Genomic DNA, 5,110 nt, shown 5'->3' with positions numbered 1-5,110 from the left:
GGACTACCCCGAGGCGCTGACCACTTACCCCGAGGAGGACTGTTCCCCAGTGGGCTCTTTAGGTGACCCCGGCCCTTCCTCTCCCTTGACCACACCTCCCACTTGGTCTTGTCACATCGGCCCAGACAAGCAGACGCTGTACACTAACCACTTCACCCACGAGCAGGTAAGGGCACGAGCAGATGGTCCCGGACAGCCGTGGGTCGCTCCCCCGAGCTTTCCTCACTGTGGCTCCCCTTATACTCTAAACTGCAGCTCCACACAGGGCCCAAGCCAGCCAAGATGCTGAGTCACCTCCAATGTCCCTAACGCTATCTTGGACTCTGGTTGGAGGGAACCTTTTCCTGCCTCTCCAGAGCTGCCTGAGGGCCCTGACCATCCCTCTTCTCCTCTTCCCACAGTGGGTGAGGTTGGAGGACCAACACGGGAAGCCATAGGTCTACAACCCAGATGACTCCGTTCAGTGGGAGCTACCCCCCAGGTTCCTGTCCCTGCCCCTTGAAGCATCTGCAAATCCAGCCAGGACAGTGACGCCCCAGCCCAGGCCAGCCCCCAGAGGAGAAGGAAAGGGAGGGGGCACGTAGGCCTTGGCAGGACTACCACAGAAGAAATGGGGGGTTTCTGGAGGTCCTGGGGACAGGGTCTGGATGGGATATAACTATCTTCCCCATAGGCCCCAGCACTAGGCCCCAGAAGTGGGTGAAGTTGGGAGCTGGGAGGAAATCTCTGCTGCTGCTGCTGTGGGAGCAGGCATCACACCCCCACCCCCACCCCCAGCCAGGTGGCTGGGCCGGTGACATGGGTTCAGTGGAGACTCAGCTCAGCCTGTGGGGAGTTGCCAGCTGAAGGGGAGACTAGCCTCTGCCCCCCATGGCTCACCCCATTAACTACCCTCTCTTTCACTTCCCTCTCTTAGATCAAAACTCTGGACAAGGCAGATGTGCTCCATCGCACCAAGATGGTGGACAAGGGATAGCGGGTCCAGTGAGAGTGTCAGCACCCACACCAGGGCAGGGTGGGCCAGAGTTATGAGATTCACTGAGCACTTCCTGTATGCCAGGCTTATTAATCCTCATAGCAACTTCATGAGAGGTCCCGTGAGGAAACTGAGGCACCGAGAGATAAAGTGACTTGCTCAAGGTCCCTGGGCTACCTGGTTTTAGAGTCGGGTCAGACCCTCAAGGTCAGGTGCCCCAGAATGTGTTTATGAGCTCTGTGCCCTACTCCTGGGGGTGAGAGGTGGGCCTCGGCCCATGACCAAATCTAAGTCCTGCCTAACCCCCACTTCTCCACTCCCACCTAGGAAGAAGNGCCCATGACCAAATCTAAGTCCTGCCTAACCCCCACTTCTCCACTCCCACCTAGGAAGAAGCACTGGAGTGCCTCTTGGACAGTGCTGGAGGGTGGCATCCTGACATTCTTCAAGGACTCCAGGATCTCAGCTGCAGCTGGCCTGGTGAAGCCCAGACCCCCAGACCAGGGACCACCCCATCTGCTCTTTATCTGATCTGGCTTGGGAAAGGTCAGGTCTGAGATAGTAGCACATGACTGTTACAGGAGGTGGGTCTTGGCAGAGAGGGAGTGATGACAGCAGAGTCACCCCAGGACAAGCAGTTCCAGCCACCTTGGGGATGGGGAGCAGTCCTTGAGGCCGTATAGCTCCAGCCAGGAGGGCAGGGAGGCTGGGGCCTGGGAATGCCTGCTCACAAGGATGGGGGCTGTGCTCCTTTCCTTTTCTCTCCTGGGGAGGCAGGCAGCAGTGGACAAGCCAGCCAGAAGGCTCCAGGGTTAAGAAGCACCAAGATCTCTGGGATCCAGGAACCCTTGGGCCCCTTTCCCCCGGAGCTGTTCCCTGGCCATGCCAGAGACCCCATCCTGTTCATAGAGCCATGGGGAGCCATGGCTGTAGCAGGCCCCTCTGAGCTGTGGGCTCTCTGTAACCTTGGTCTCCCCACAGAGGCAGCCTTCCAAGCTCCCCACCCCTGAGTACTCAGTGGAGCTGACCGGGATCTCTCTCACCCGGGCCCCCAAAGACAAATCCAGCAAGAAGAGTGCACTGGAGATGAGTGATGGGGTGGGGAGAGGAAGGAAAGGGGCATACTGGTGGCCTATAGCCCTGACTATGGGCAAGCCCCAAGAGGGGGTACCTAAGGAAGAGTTGGGGCTGGAATTCTCAGAGCACAAGGCCAAAGCTGCCCCTACCTTGGGGATCTGTCTAGCCTTTCTGGCATCAAGGATTCTGCAGTTCCCTCTCAAGGAGCTGAGTTAATAATCCTTGCCCCAGAGGGTGGTGAGAAGTGGGGGATCTCTGGGAGATGAAACTTTGTCATGCCTAGAATGGCGCCCTCGTCCCTGCTGCTCTGGCTTGAGAGAGACAGGAGACTCCCTGTCCCCGTCCCTGGCTGCTTGCTCAGACTGGCTCGGCTGGGCAGTCTGCTCTGGCTGGCCAGAGCCCAGCTTCCAACTGCACTGGGTTCCCAGTGAATCAACCAGGGCAGTGGACAGGCTTGTCAGGCTCCTCTGGCAGGAAGAGAGAGAAGACCCAGGCAAGGTCCTCTTAGTGACATGCCCTTCACTGTTCCACGTGTTGTCTTGTTTTAAAGCACTTTTTTTTTTTAATTTTCAAAGAAACAATATTTATTCCTTACAGTTTCAGAGGCTGGGAAGCCCAAAGTCCAGGGAAGACATCTGGTGAGGGCCTTACACAGTGAGGCAGGGTCTCACGTGGCACATGGCGATACTAGAGAGAGTTTTTTAAACCAGTCTCACCCCTACCTCAGGCCCTAAAAATTTTGAGGCATATCACAACAAAAACACATGTGGTGAACAGGTAAAATCCACTGAAAAGCCAGGGCCAGGCAAAACAAGTTAGAGATGAGGTCAAGGTGGAGAGGAATTGGGAGGCGGATGATGCCAAGGTGGTCGGAAAAAATTTAGCTCCAGTTTTCCTGGTGGCTAAGGTGAAAAGAGAAGGCTATCAGTTACACGGCTCTTATGTTGAAAATGGTAATAATAATACAGTCTGTCCAGATTTTGAGGGAATCAAAACTTTTCCCTAACCCTTGGCTCTTGGAGAAATTTCTAGTGTGTAGCTCCACGAACATGGGGTCTCAGGGGATGAGGCCAGTGCCCTACAAAAGAGCTCCATGGCAGTCTGAGGGCTGCCTCGGGTAGCATGTTATAAAAGCCAAAAGCATAACCTTGTATTTCAGCTCAGAAAAAGCACTTCTGCAAAAAGCCTGCAGTGTGTAGTTTTCTGATGTTTCACCAAGCTTTATTCAGTTCTAGAACCAGGCTATCCACAGAGCAGGGTTGGAAAATGGTTTCATCTCATGAGTTACTCTGATCAGTAGGTATGAGGCCTTTTTGAGAAGAATTCTGGAGCCTTCTCCAGGCTTGGCAGGGTAGAGTTCTATGATCAATTAGCAATGTCTGCCATGGTGTCAAATTGGGGAGGGACATCACATTGGCTAGGCATGTTCCTTCCCTGACCTTGAGAGATATCCTTCAAACAGTTCCCTATAAAGGTCATGTTTCTGACTGGGCTTTTTTTTTTTTTTTTTTTTTTTTAATGACCAGTGAGGGGATCTTAACCCTTGACTTGGTGGTGTCAGCACCACGCTCTCCCAAGTGAGCCAACTGGCCATCCCTATATAAGGATCCAAACCCATGGCCTTGGTGTTATCAGCGCCACACTCTCCCAAGTGAGCCACGGGCCGGCCCCTGACTGGGCTTTTGATGAAAGTTTCAGAGTAGGCCTTTCTGAGTCATGTTTTCCGGCAAGGGCTGGAAGGCAGATGGTACTCTTGGAAGGCTGACAGTCTTGAGTGGGAATCAAGGCACCCCCTGCCTCCTGGCTCGCTGGTGGCCATCCTCCCTCCACTTGAGAGGGTTTGCTTTCTCCAGCATCAGCCATGATCTGCTTTCAAATCCTCTCTCTCCCCATTTTCTTAACTGTTAGTTCTGGAGGCCATGGGTCTCCAACAGGAGGTTTCTTTCACTTAGTTTTGTAGGCCAGGGCTCTGAGTGAGGCCTGCCATGCTCTGTGGCTCATGGGAGGTAGGACGGGATGGGGGAAGTGTACCAGACAATTGAGCCATGCAGATCTGCACACCATCACTCACTAGCTGTGTGCCCATGAGTAAGCTGCTAAAACTCACTGAGCCTCAGTTTGCTCATCTGTAACACAGAGATGCTGTCACCAACTGCTGTAAGTGAGGCGGAAGACCTTGGCCTGGGGTGAGGCCCTTGCTCCATTATGCTCTGAGTTCCTGGGTGCAGGAACACGTCACCTCCATCTCTGTACCACCTTGCTTCCCCGGGCCTACCATCAGGGCAGACCAGGGAACCAGGGATGACTGAGTGACTTGTGTCCCTCCAGCTGCAGAGTTGGGATGGCTCAGAGTACCTGATCCAGCACAACTCAGAGGCCATCATCAGCACCTGGAACAAGGCCATTGCCCAGGGCATCCAGGAGCTGGTAGGCAGAGCCTGGGGCCTCCAGGGCTGGTGGAGAGGGGGAAGGCAGCCATTATGCTGGGCAGCTGTACCCACTATGGGTGGGGACCTCTGGTCAGGCACAGGGAACTCCATGGCACCAGTGGGTAAATGCCCCTCCTTGCTGATGCAGTACCCCCTTATAGCTGGGATGGCAGGATGGGCTGCTGAAGGAACAGCCTTCCTTAAGTATGTGAATCCAGCTCTGGTGGTTGTCCCTGAAGGAGGACTCTACAGGTGGAGGCGGGGGCACATCCTAGAATAATTTCCCATTTCAAGGGAGGCAGAAGGAAAAGTACATATTCTGAGAACCAGTCTCAGGCCAGAATGACAGGCTCAAACTAGAAGAGAAAACTTAAAAGGATTCAATGCAAGAGTCTACCATATTTTAGTTTCAAAATATCAATTACATAAGTAGAGATGGGACAGGCCACCTCTGACAACTATTCACCTGGAAATGATGTGGGACTTTTTGACCCTTAACTCCTCATAATCCCACAATGGGTGCAGCTTTTGGTTGTATTAACAGAGGTAGGAATCCAGATCCAGGGAGGTGATGGTAGTGCGGTTGTCGATGGTGCTCTGGCCCCAGGTGGAATTGCAAGCTCAGAAC

The 5,110-nt window shown here is 53.9% G+C and overlaps 1 pseudogene; it reads left to right on the top strand.

Annotated features, from left to right (window-relative positions):
- LOC103609921 overlaps positions 1 to 4,480 on the top strand; it is a 9,805-nt pseudogene extending 5,325 nt beyond the window's left edge.
- Positions 4,481 to 5,110: the final 630 nt, after the last annotated feature.

This window comes from Galeopterus variegatus, unplaced genomic scaffold, assembly GCF_000696425.1.
Source record: "Galeopterus variegatus unplaced genomic scaffold, G_variegatus-3.0.2 Scaffold10308, whole genome shotgun sequence".
Lineage (NCBI taxonomy): Eukaryota > Metazoa > Chordata > Mammalia > Dermoptera > Cynocephalidae > Galeopterus > Galeopterus variegatus.
Note: the sequence above shows the minus strand (reverse complement) of the source record. Positions and strands in the feature narration are given on the sequence as shown.